At 49.2% G+C, this 13,524-nt stretch overlaps 1 pseudogene; it reads left to right on the top strand.

Annotated features, from left to right (window-relative positions):
* The first annotated feature begins 10,034 nt into the window (after positions 1–10,034).
* On the top strand, positions 10,035–10,853 carry LOC149852604 (olfactory receptor 2AG2-like; annotated as a pseudogene).
* Positions 10,854–13,524: the final 2,671 nt, after the last annotated feature.

The following is a 13,524-nucleotide window of genomic DNA, read 5'->3' as shown; positions in this document are numbered from 1 at the left end:
CAACATGGGTCGACAGATGGATAGAGGGATGCGTGGGTCATCGGAGTTACTCCAGATTTACAGCAGTGTCAGGCGTTGGGCTCAATTTATGGACAGTCTGCCTTGTCTGGCACAATTTGATGGTGTGTCGTGTCCTTGGTGCAAACTGTCTCTTTACAAAGTTGCAGTAAATAACAGACTTCCATGCGTGGACCCTGAGGTGGTGCAGGGTCACTTGGAAGAACTGGATGCCTTTAAGTCGGCAGGCCCGGATGAGCTCCATCCGAGGGTACTGAAGGAACTGGCCGACATCATTGCAGAGCCACTGGCGGGAATATTTGAACACTCGTGGCGCACGGGTCAAGTCCCGGAGGACTGGAAAAGGGCCAATGTGGTTCCCATGTTCAAGAAGGGGAGGAAGGAGGACCCGGGCAACTATAGGCCAGTTAGTCTCACCTCCATCCTTGGCAAAGTCTTTGAAAAAATTATCAAGGCTCACATTTGTGAGAGCCCGGCAGGACAAATTATGCTGAGGGGAAACCAGCACGGGTTCGTGGCAGGCAGATCGTGCCTGACCAATCTAGTCTCTTTTTATGACCAGGTTACAAAACGCCTCAATGCAGGAGGAGGGGTGGATGTCGTATACTTGGACTTCAGGAAGGCCTTTGATACGGTATCCCACCCCATACTGGTGAACAAGTTAAGGGGCTGTGACTTGGATGACTGCACAGTCTGGTGGGTGGAGAATTGGCTGGAGGGTCGCACCCAGAGAGTCGTGGTGGATGGGTTGGTTTCGACCTGGAAGGGTGTGGGCAGTGGGGTCCCGCAGGGCTCGGTCCTTGGACTGATACTCTTTAATGTCTTCATCAGCGACTTGGATGAGGGAGTGAAATGTGCTCTGTCCAAGTTTGCAGATGACACTAAGCTATGGGGCGAAGTGGACACGCCGGAGGGCAGGGAGCAGCTGCAAGCAGACCTGGACAGGTTAGACAAGTGGGCAGAAAACAACAGAATGCAGTTCAACAAGGAGAAATGCAAAGTGCTGCATCTAGGGAGGAAAAATGTCCAGCACACCTACAGCCTAGGAAATGACCTGCTGGGTGGCACGGAGGTGGAAAGGGATCTTGGAGTCCTAGTGGACTCCAAGATGAACATGAGTCGGCAGTGTGACGAAACCATCAGAAAAGCCAATGGCACTTTATCGTGCATCAGCAGATGCATGACAAATATGTCCAAGGAGGTGATACTTCCCCTCTATCGGGCACTGGTCAGACCGCAGCTGGAGTACTGCATGCAATTCTGGGCGCCGCACTTCACGAAGGATGCGGATAACCTGGAGAGGGTCCAGAGAAGGGCCACTTGTATGGTTAAGGGCCTGCAGGCCAAGCCCTACGAGGAGAGACTAGAGAAACTGGACCTTTTCAGCCTCCGCAAGAGAAGGTTGAGAGGCGACCTGGTGGCTGCCTATAAGTTCATCAGGGGGGCACAGAAGGGAATAGGTGAGTATTTATTCACCAAGGCCCCCCAGGGGGTTACAAGAAATAATGGCCACAAGCTAGAAGAGAGCAGATTTAGATTGGATATTAGGAGGAACTTCTTCACAGTTCGAGCGGCCAAGGTCTGGAACGGGCTCCCAAGGGAGGTGGTGCTCTCCCCTACCCTGGGGGTCTTCAAGCGAAGGTTAGATGTGTATCTAGCTGGGGTAATGTAGGCCCAGCACTCTTTCCTGCTTATGCAGGGGGTCGGACTCGATGATCTATTGAGGTCCCTTCCGACCCTAGTATCTATGAATCTATGAATCTATGAATCTATAATTGCAGAGTTAAATCGTGTTAAAAATCCAAGGGAGAGAGAACTAAAGTTTAGTCCCAAGTGAGTCCACACGCAGCGTTAATGCACCTTAATGCTTGCATGTGTAAATGCCAGCCTATTCCCACTTACTGCGCAGTAAATTTAAGCCGGCATAAATGTATGTGTAGACATGCCCTGTGGGTTGTTTCCGATGGGACCCTCAGCAGGTGCAGACTCCTTATCGCTCCACAGACTCTGGTGGAAGCCACGAGCATGAAAGAGAGTCTGTGCTTCTAACGAAACCTCACAGGAGAACTAATTACATAAGTAAACACAAGGGTGCCCAGGGGAAAGGCGTTGTTTGTGAATTATAGGCAAATAGGGCAATATTGCCAAAAGCCACGTGCAGCAGCAGAACCAGCTGCAAATAGTGACTCTCCTGGCACAGGGAGGCAGAAACCATCATGCATGACTGCAGACAGCACGTCTGGGCTCACAGCTGTCCCTAGCAGCAAGTGCCCGCAGTCCCAAAAGGAGGTGAAGAAGAGAGCAGTGTTCCCGTCTGCTGGTGAGACAGGAAAAAGGGAGTCCACACCGGCGGGCACAGTTTGCTGGTATAGGTCAATATAATACCATGGATTTCAGTGGAGATTTTGGTGGCAAGTCAGTGGCAAAACTCTCTTTGACTTCACTGAAGCCAGGATTTTGCTTCTTGTGCCTGAGGACTTGACACTGGCTGAGATTTTGGCTCAGTGGCTGCAGGGAGCATTATTTTCTTGTGGTGACCCCCAGCTCTTTAGCGTCCTGCTTTTGATGAAGGCTGGAATAAGCTCATCATATTTGTGAGTGCTCCGGAAGGCAGATCTGGGAATGAATCTCACTGAGGGGAAAAAAGGGCAGTCATTCTGAAACCATCTTTGCTCCCCAAGGGGGCGGAAAAAGGTCTCCTTCTCTAAGCTGATGCTTATGAACAGAGGGGAGGGAAAAATAGAGAGCAAACTCAGAAGAGGAAATGTCAGGTTTCTCTGAAAAGCTTGCCAAAATGAATCTTGGAGAATGAGCAGCCAAAGAGGCCAAGCTATTGTTGGTCAGGTTGCGAGATTCAAAGGAGGGCAGATAGAAAATGACCAGTGGAGCAGAAGTGGAAAGTGAAGTCGTTTCCAGTCTCATGTGCAGTGCCTCAGTGGCCAGAAAGCTGCCTGACCTTAGCTTGGCCTTTCCAATTGGGTTTCAGTTTTGCCACTGCATGCTGTCTCAAGTGCAACCACCGCCATGACTTCAGCTCACATAGACGCTCCTAAGGTAGCTTTAAGCTACCCAGCTTGGGTATGGCTGCTCATGCTGTAGTGACCGCAGCTTAGATTGACCTGCTGGACTTGTGAGGGTACTTGTCTCTTGTGTCCTTCGGCATACATTAATTAAGTTTAAATTAAACTCGGGGGTTGGACTAGATGATCTGCTCAGGTGCCTTCCGACCCTAGAAACTATGAAACTTGAAGTCTTACTTGTTGAAAAAATATATTGTGGGGAGTCTGCCTTATACCTGAGGCCTAAGTACACGATTCTAGCATCCCATGTCTGTCTCTAGCCTCAGTTCTTAATAGCACCCTCTGATCTTAATAGCACCTGTTGGGACAGTGGATCTTGTAGTTAGGCCTGGTGAGGATCTAGATTGCCCTCGGGACCTAGATTTTCACTCAAAGACTATTAGGAGTCTCCACAGCTTTTTCTCTGCCTTTATTAAGCTGCCAATGGAGGTAGTGAATTAAAGTCACAAGTTATCATGGCTCATCATAACATTGAAGCAAAGAAGTCATACACCAAGGGGTTGGTATCCCTCCCTCCCTCAATCTTCCTTGTCCTAGGATTCCCTCTGAGGAGGAGAACCCGTTTTCCCTCTCTTATAATGCTGCAAATCCCTTTGTTACAGTCCATGCACTTATACACCGCATAATCCTTGGCACACTCAGTCACCAGGCGGGTCCTCCTTTCTGTGGAGTTACTGTCCCTTCAGGGTGTCCCTTCCCTGTTGTTCTTGCTCACAACAGGAATAAGCCCCTCTGCAGCTTTGAATGCTAGGCAGTTGCTGATATTATTGACGTCCGGCCGGGAAATAGAGAGAGTTCCTTCAGCACCTTGATGTGGCTCCTTCTGCACAGTCTGTGGGATCCTGAGGGGATGGGAGGCTGTTCCATCCTCCATGCTGTTTCCAGCAGCCCCAGGAATCACAGGGCCAAGGAAGGCAGCTCCGACTTTGCGTGGGGTCACTCAGGAATGATCCTGCCCAATCGGTCTGACCTCAGCCTTTCCTGGAGCAATAGGTGTCCTGGTGCATCGTCAGCTCCCAGGCAAAGGATCAAGACCACATGGGACTAGTGCCCAATTCAAGGGGCTCCTAGGTTCCACGGTGTAAAAATGACTTGTGGCAGTCTCCAGGATGTCAGTCCTGCAGCCTGTGCCTCAGTTACCCCATCTATGCAGATGGGGTTTCACCATAGGCACCTGGGTGAAAATGCTCAGGTCAGGCCTCACTCACCTGGCTGCTGCTTTCCTTGTGCATCCCTTGTGAACAGGGGGAAGGGATTTTCCTTTCATTTTTAAAGTTTTCTTGTGGTTGCATGCATTTTTTTTGCCTTTAAGGCACATCTCATCCTTTCCACGCCCAGTCTACCCCAAACTGAGGCATGCCATTTACCACCTCTGTCCTCCTTGCTGTGTGGTACCAACCATGGTCAGCAAGGTTAGCAAGAGCCAGGATGTGGTTTGATGGAGGAAGTAGGAGTGGGAAATGGTGGTGCTGCTTAGCTCCTCTCTCCTCACAGAGCACTATCCCATGGGGACTAGTCACACTACGATCTAAATCCCAGGCAGGAACACACCTCTAGAGGACATGCTTTGTAACCAAGAAACATGAGGTTATTTGTAGCTTCCCCACTTCCTCGCAGCCTTTGCTCCCCCGGTCCAGAAAGGAACTCCTTACTTTTCTTCTTTTCCTGGTTCTACATCAGAAGCACTTTGCACCAGGATGTGGCTCCTTCTCATTCCCACTCCTATTCCAGTTGCAGGGGAAGGTCTCAGACAGAGTCCCAGCTGCATCCTCCAGGGAAATGAAGCACCCAGTGTGGCTCAAGGATATTTGATTTCAAACCTTTGGGTAAGTTCCTCCTGATGTCGTCCTCTTCATTTAAACTCTGGAGCTATGCCTGTAATGACAGAAATGCTCAGCTTGTGTTACGTTGCAGAAACGTTCTTTCCCTGGGGGCCGGCTGCCTGGTGGGCTCTGGCACAGTGATTTGGACATATCACTTAGGCCCCTGCTTCGTGTGGTGAAGGCAAGCAGTGACCTGCAACATCTTCCACATGGGGCATGCCTGGAAGTGAACACAGAACAACCTGGGGAGGGGACATGGGGTCTGGATCTGCTCCCTGGTGAGCATGTGCCTGCTGCTCCAAGATCACCAACTGTATGAGAAAAGTCCAGGCGTCAGAGCACAGAGATGAATGACCTGATGCTGGAGGGTCCTTGAGGGTAATGGGGCAACAACTGATGCTATTCATCCCTCCAGCTGTAAACAGACAGGAGCTTGAGGAGCGGCGGTGGGCACCAAGCCCCTCTGCTCTGCCGCAGCCAGGGTAGGGCCAGGCCACAGAGCGTGGGGTTTCCTATGCTCCCATGCCCTCCACAGCCAGCTTCCAGGTGGCACTGCACAATCGTGGCACTGCCCAACCCTGCTTTATCATACTGTCACATCATCCCTTCCCCTCCCTAGTCACAGAAAGGAGTGATCTGAACCCAGAGCTTCACTCCGAGGATTATGGCCTTGGGCCTCGTGCTTTCAACCCCTCCTGTGCAACCCGCTGCAATCCAGGACACAGCTCCAGGCAGCACAGGGCTGCGGGGGAGGGTGAGGAATGGCCCCAGCTTCCCTCCACGGTTGAGCTATTAACGCTTGACACTTGACATGGTCCTTCTCTTCCTGCACCCAGCAAAGGTAACTCTGGTTTTGTCCAAGGTGGGGATCTTGGCTCAAGCCTTGCCATTAACACAACGAGGAGGAGAAGGAACATGATTCAAGTTCCTGATTCCTCATCCACTTCCAGTGTCCTCTGGGGAGTCCAGCACCCCAGCTGGAGTGCTCCTGTGTTGGGACCATATCGTTTCTGTTCCTGAACACAAACAGGTCTGTCCCAACCTCTTGTCAAGGGCATGTTGGGATCTCATGAGGCTGCAGCATGTCCTCCTTTGCCCACCCCCTCCTGATATCTGTTGTACTCTTTTGCACCCCTGAGTAACAACCAAGGTCACCAAGGACATCCTGAGTCCAAATAATTTTTTAATTCTTTATTAAAATTTGGGGCCAGCTATATGGGAGGTAACTTTGGCTTGGGGAATAATGAAGGCCTTGCATGGGACTGTGGGTCCCTCCAACTCTTGTCCCTGCAAAAAAGGGGAAGAACAGGGGAAACGTTAGGAAAACACTGAATCTGCTTGGAGTCTGGGCCAAAATATCTCCTTTGTGGTCTCTGTTGTGGCCATGCTGGCAGCAAATTGTGCTGGTCTGGGCTGAGCAGGATGCTGCCGGACTTCAGCCATCAATTCCTGCCAGTGCTGGGGATGCTCCCCTGTCCCACAACTGTTTCAGGCACTTTCAAGCTGTACAGGATGGCTGTGGTCTCCCTGCACAATAGCACGGAGACTCCTCCCTGCCCTGCATGGGTTTGTCACCCTCACCCTGACAGGCCCCAAAAGCTCATCCTCTCAGGGTCCAAGCAGAGCGTCAGTCCCAGACAAGACCCTCCCTGGGGAAGCTGCTTGGGGTGGAGGGTACTGGGGACTCCAGGGGATCTGTAAGAGGATGACTGGGAGGAAGGGGGAAGTGTCAGAGGCCATGTCAGGGGTAAGTGTGGGAGGGTCCCTGGCAGGGAGACGACTCAAGGCCCAAAAGTGCTCAGCTCCCTGCTGTCTGAGCCAGCCCCAATGATGCCCTCCCTGGCTCCATGTGGGCAGGCATTAATGCCCAGGGAACTCCCACATGGGCCTATGAACAAGCCCTTCACCTTCCTCCTCCTCTTACCTGAGCCTCGGCCCCACCCGCTGGACCCTTCTCCAGTTCACAGGGACATGCATGTATTTGCCACAACACCCTCAAATGTGAACACAGACACCGGAGTGCAGACTCCTTTCTCTCCATCTGTGTGTTTGTGTTGGTTCACATCCATCAACCACAGCCCAATAACCCCATGAGTGACCTCCCACCAGGCACACAGACACATCTACCCCTTGAGAGCACAGGGCCGGGCCCCAGGACTTCACCTTTTGATGCAGGACCCCCAGCTTCTCTATGCCGTGCAGCCGGACAAGGGCTTTCTCCAGCTCCTCCAGATGCCAGTTTCATTGATCCCATTTGTGGACAGGAAGGAAAGCCTGGCAGCTCTGAATTTTTAGGCAGTCATTGAGACTGGTGACATCCTGCCAGGAAACAGAGAGAGTCCTTTAAGCACCTTAACATGGCCATGGGCTGGGGATCCTTCTGCACACTCTGGGGGATCCCGAGGGGATGGGAGGCTGTGCCGTCCTGCACACTCTCGACAGCAGCCCCAGAAATCACAGGGCCCGGGCAGGCAGCTCAGACTCTGCGCAGGGTTGCCCAAGAGGGCTCCTGCCCAACCTACCTGAACACAGCCTTTCCTGGAGAAACAGGAGGCCTGAGGCACCATTAGCTCCTAGGCATGGGAACAAGACCACATGGGAGTAGTGCTCAAAGCACAGGGCTCCTAGTCCCCATCCCTGGCTCTGCCAATGACCCTCATGCAGCCTGTGCCTGGGTTTCCCCATCTCCACAACCAGACCACAGGCACATCGTTGGACATGCTCAGGTCATGCCACACTCACCTGGTTGGTGCTGCCGGGCGCCAAACGTCTGTCCATTGCCCTTGTCCGGCCTTGCAGGGGGGAGTTGTTCTTGAACCTGGCAGGAGGGATCCTCAGGCTTTCAGGAGATGTCTGTGGGAGCTTTTCTTGCCGGTGGCCTGGGACCTGGAGCACCGGGAGCTGGAGGACGGGGAGAGAGGATTGACAGAAGGCGCTCTGGGGCCCAGTAAACACATGGAGAAGCAGCAGGAAAAAGGAAGACAGCAACACACTAGAAGATGCTCAGAAGAGACTCACAAATTGAAAAGCAAGAGGTTGCGAGGAGCCCCAGACACACGAGGTGGGAGAACATGCACAGACCCAGACAGTGTCCTGCATTGGAAAGCTGCAGGGGAGAGAGAGAACCAGCGTTCAAGACTTCCCAACCGAGACGAAGAGAAATGAAGGAGAAGCCCTAGCAAGCCACTTACCCGCACTGGGCGGGATCCTGGTCTTCTCTCCATTCTTGTTTTTTTCCTTAAACTGTCCTTATAAACTATGGGGTATCTTATCACTAGGGGATATTAATAATATCTCAAAAACTAATGACTAGTACCTCTAAGATAACTTTACTGACTATATAATATTAAGCTACAAACTATATAAACTAACTAATCTTAATTTATAAACTAAACTACTCAATAATCCTAATCAGTAATCCTAGGAATACAGGGACAACAATGGACACAACGTAACACCTGGGAAACCTATTCAGACTAACCACTCGCTCTCAGGGGATACCAGCAGAGGTATGGGAAGAAATACTCAAGGCTGCCTTTTTCCCCCTCACATCACAAGTCTCCCTGGTGACAAGATGGCACACGTCATAAAGGGGCATGTGTCATAAAGCAGCCTGTGTCAAGCCCTGTACCTGGGGTTTCCAACCAGGCTGCCTCCGATATCCATTTTTCTTTTGGAATGTAAACATGCATCCAAATTTCTTTCTGTTTAAATAAAAAAAAGAGAGGGGCAGGGGGAAGGGATATTCCTCCCTTTCCTGTGCCTCCTCTTGCCATCTTCCCCGTGCCTGTCCCCACAAAAGCAGAAAAAATATTTTCCTGAAAGACATTTTGCCTTGCCATCTGACCAATAGTTTATTTAAATCTTTCCCAATGACTTGGGAAAAGTGATGCTTTGTCATGAAATCCCTTTTTCCTACGCTCCTGCATAGGATCAGGAATCAAAAACATGTCTGATTTTCCCTGTGCACCTCTTGAGAACAGGGTGTCAGAGATTTTCCTTTGAATGTCTAGGTTTTCTGTGGCTGGATTCCCTCTTTTTGCCTTTTCATTTGATTTCATGGCTGTAACAAAGCAAAAGTTAGTGGGCAGCAAGGTCCTTGTAAGGATCCTGTGCTCTAAAACAGTGATGTTAAACTCATCTGGCCAGATAGTTTTCCCAGCTCCAGCCCATGGCTTGCTAGGGGTTGTCCTTCATTTCTGCTGATCTTGTTAGGAAAGTCTTGAACACCGGTTCTCACTCTCCCCTGGAACGGCTTTCTGCTGCAGGACAGTGGGAATGATCATACCGGGTCAGCAATAACAAGTGGGAAATATTATTCCTATTTATAGGCACTTTTCTACCCAGGAACACTTTTACAATCTTTTCTCCAGTGCCTGATGCCAAAAGCTTGCAATTGAAGAAAGTTCTCTTTTGTGCAAAAATCTTGTTGATCTAACAAAAGGTATCATTTCTTTGAGCTCTGATTCCTGCATATGTGGAGATACTCTTTGGTTCACTGCTTCAGCCAGAAACTTCAGCCAAGGAAAGCTTGCTGAAAATGGTGTTTGTTAACTGGCTTCTCCTATCACTCATTCTCCCACGGTGGAGGATGAGCTCCAGCTGCCATGTTTTGAGACACCAACTTTCTTACTTGGAGAAAGGCACATGGGCACAATCTAGCATCTTCCTGGGGAAGTCAGAGGCTCACCTCTCCCTGGAGTCCACCAGACATGATGAGATCTCATAGAAGAGACACGCTTTGCCTCCAGCTTTCATGAGTTTTGCCCCAGAATTGGTGCAGGACAGACTGCAGCTGGACATACCAAATGTGGGACTAAAAATCTTCAGCCTAAATAAACACTATTCCCAGGGAAGTGAGATTATTGTTTCATCAACCATACTATCTGTCATTTGTTCCACAGAAGAAGAAACCTGCAGGGTGCCTCAGTTGGTGTTAGTATTCTCCAGTCGGACGTGTGCGTCCATTCCCTAAGGAATGCTGTTCTTGTCCAGGACTTCAGGCACATCCACACGAAGAGGAAATGAAGAGTGGGAATGAAACTTCTTCAGCAGACTTCATTGTGCTGGGACTCCTGAGCCAGACAAATGGATACATGTTCTCTATTTGGCCATGATCTTATTAGGCACATACTTTTTTCTCAGCCAATTGGCCTTCATGAACATCTTTCTGATGCTAATTGTGGTCCCCAAAATGTTAGCAGACTTCCTGACCAAGGCAACCCTATTTCTCCAGTTGGATATAGGGAGCAGATTTTTGTCACACTGACAAGGGGTGTAGCAGAGTGCCTCCATCTTGCAGTCATGGATTATGACAGATACCTGGCTGTTAGCAACCCCTTGCCGTACCCCTCATGAGCAGGAACATCAGCTTTTTTTAGCAGCTTGGGTATAGATGGGAGCATCTGTAAATGCCTTGATTTAACCAGTGTTTACCCTGACTCTCCCTTATTGTGTTTCAGAAGAGATTGACCACTTCTGTGAGGTCCCAGCTCTGCTATAATTATCCTGCTCTGACACCTCTCAGTATGACACTCTGGTGTTTGCGTGTGGCCTTCTCCTACTCCTCATCCCTTCTTCCATATCACTAGCCTCTTATGCCTTTATCTTCTTTAGGGTCCAGAGGACGAACTCAACCAAAGGACAGCAGAAAGCTCTGGCCACCTGCTCCTCCCACCTGACTGTGGTTTGCATGGTCTATGGGGTAGCCATCTTCAAGTGCTCCTACCACTCCCTAAAGGAAGACAAGATTGTCTCTCTCTTTTACACCATTGTCACCCCAGTGCTGAATCCACTCATCTACAGCCTGAGAAACAGTGCCACTCTTTCAACACTTTCTCTTTTCACTAGCTTTGTATGTGAGGGGCTAAATCCAAGTTATCTTTCCATGCTTAACTGGTATCTACAAGGTTTGGTAGCTATAGGGCTCTAGGGTTTCTGGTTCGCTGTGCCAGAAGGAAAACAGGCACTGAGGCAGAGGACTGCAGACCCCAGGGAGATTCTGGAGATCAAGGATGAGAAGCTGGGTCCAGGACAACCACACATTACAAAAAACAGTCAAGGAAATCTCAATAGCACGTCTAATTTTGAAATACAAACCACAGGCACTTGCTAAGACAGTGTAGATAAAGGATAGGAAGCTTCTGATTTAAAAGACATATCTATTAATTGAAGAAATTCACTGAATCATTAGGACAGAACAAATGAAATCTTTTAGATTTCTGGTCTTAACAATCTCAGATGTGTAGGCAGCCTTTCAGGCAAAGTAACTTGTTACTGAGGCTCCAGAGACTAGGTTTCAAAGAAATGCTGGTCTTGGTTCACCTGCAGAAGGGCAATACAGCAAGGATCAAGGCTCTTGCCTGAAAAGAGAGTTTCTGAAGCAGAGCTGGGACCTTTATTATCAGTTTTTAGCTGAGCTTAAAAATCTTACTAGATAAAAGTATCACATATAAGGTAGGGCTGTGAGAAATGGGCCTTATTTGATTCAGATTTGTATTTGACCTGAATTGGGGACAGTGATTTGATTTGTTGATTCAGATCGCTGCCCCGATTTGATTCGGCTGAATCCAGATCTGAAGATTTGATGCTGATTTGGTGAATCAGCAATTTGGACACAGCACAGCTTTGAGTTTTTTTCTACTTACCTTGAGGTAGCAGGTGCGGCTTGTGATTGCTGTGGTGTAGCAAAACCCCCAGTTTTTCTTTTTTGAATTTATTTTAAAATGAATTCCCACCCCTTCCCCAACCATTTCTGACTTTTTCTCTCCCTCTGTATTCCCTATAGATAAGTAAAAGTAAGCTAAGATGTAGGATAAGCCTTAACATTTTATTCTAGGTAGTAAGTTTTATTTTTCTCTCCCCTCTTTGCAAGTAAGTGCCCTGTTATTTTGGTATAGATATCCATGGTTTTATAAGTGATAATTTGTTTGTATTGATTTTTTACTGCTTTTATATTGTGCAATTACTGTTTTAGGCCTATACATGTAAGTTAGGATAAGTCATGTCAAGCCTCCATCTTATCCCCATGCCTGGTTTTGTAACCCATGACTAATAGTTCCCCTCCTATGTAACTTGGTTCCTGAATGAATGGGGATGAATGAGGGAGCTTGAGAGACAACGGCAGTAGGTCTACAAATAGCTCCCTCTGAATGACCAAACCATCAACACCAATACCGGGACCAAGGACCCAGCCCTTGGAACCACCCTCAGCATTCAAGACACAATAGATGAGGCAACCCACCATTGTGCTAGACTGCACATGCTCAGTAAGAACACATGGAGCCCTCTGGATTAGGACTGACATTGCCTGGACAGGCCCTCCCCATAGGAGATCAGAGGTAGTCTGCCCCATAAAAGAGGTAGTGAAGACTGACTCCTTGGGATGCCTTCTCCACCTGGACCAGCACCATGCCACACCACCTATCCACCCAGAGGCCCTGCCAGTGACCCCCCTCTGGACAACAGCTACTGGACAAGGACCCCTTTCCAGCCTGGATAGGTAGCTATCACCCCCCACCCTGTCTTCAACCAAGGACTTGGACTCTGCTTCTTTTTCTCACCTGGCCTCCAACTCTTCCACTGAGTCTCTTTCTCTTGCTGCCATTGTGAGTGCTTGTGTGTGTGCGTGAACCAATAACTTCATGGGGCTGTGTAGTGTGCTGTCTGTTTAATAAACCTGTTATTTGGACCCCTGAGTTGGATTTACCTTACTACAGTTTGGCCCTGCTCCAATCTCTGCTCCTTGCCCCTCTAACTTCTGTCTCATTTCTCCCTCTCATGCTTTTGGCTCACTGCCACCTCCAACACCTGTCCTGAGCTCCTCTCTGCCTGCAACCCCCCTGTTTCTTTGCCACTGTCTTATCCCCACTCCCTTTTCCCCTGAGCAACCAGGTTTCTGCCTCAGTTTCTTTCCTGGCTGTCTCCTCCTTGCCATCACAATTCTGCCCCACCTCCAATATCTCAGCAGTCTGCCTCAGTTGCCAGCCCCAAGCTCCCAGGTTTCTGTCTCTCTTTCTCTTTCCTAGCTGTCTCCTTCTTGCCACGGGGCTTTTCCTTTTTTTCCCTTGCACCAGTCAGCTTGAGTAACCCTGGGGCCGCTTGATCTTAAATAAACCCAAGCCTCAGTTCCTCAGCCAGCTTCTCTCTAGTCTACCAGTTCTAGTCTTGGTTCTGGCAACTTTCACTCCCTACACTTTAACTCTCTCTCTCACCTTAACCTTCCCCCACGTGTCGCAGGTACCCCAAGCACACACATACATACTGTACCATCCAAGTTGGGAACTTATCTGTGTGTATGAGTAGGTGGGTGGTATGTGTGTGAACTGGTGAGTGAGTGTGTGTATGTGTATATAATGTCATTGTGTGCATGATATACAAATTAGTGATCTGTGTATGTGTACTGAGTGCGTGGTTATGGACAATTGATTTTTGTCTAACTATTGGGGTGTATAGTGTATGTGCCTAGGGTGGTTTGGATGTGTATGTGCCTGAGTGTGTGTGTATGTGCATCTAATTGACTTGTGTGTTTGTATATGTGCAATTGTGTCACACACTCCTATATAACAGTGCAATATTGAGATCCTGAGAGTTGGCCTGACCCC

Source organism: Crocodylus siamensis, chromosome 15 (assembly GCF_052110815.1).
Source record: "Crocodylus siamensis isolate JL-2025a chromosome 15, ASM5211081v1, whole genome shotgun sequence".
NCBI classification, from domain to species: Eukaryota; Metazoa; Chordata; order Crocodylia; family Crocodylidae; genus Crocodylus; species Crocodylus siamensis.
The sequence above is the reverse complement of the archived record's forward strand: the minus strand, read 5'-3'. Positions and strand labels throughout refer to the sequence as shown.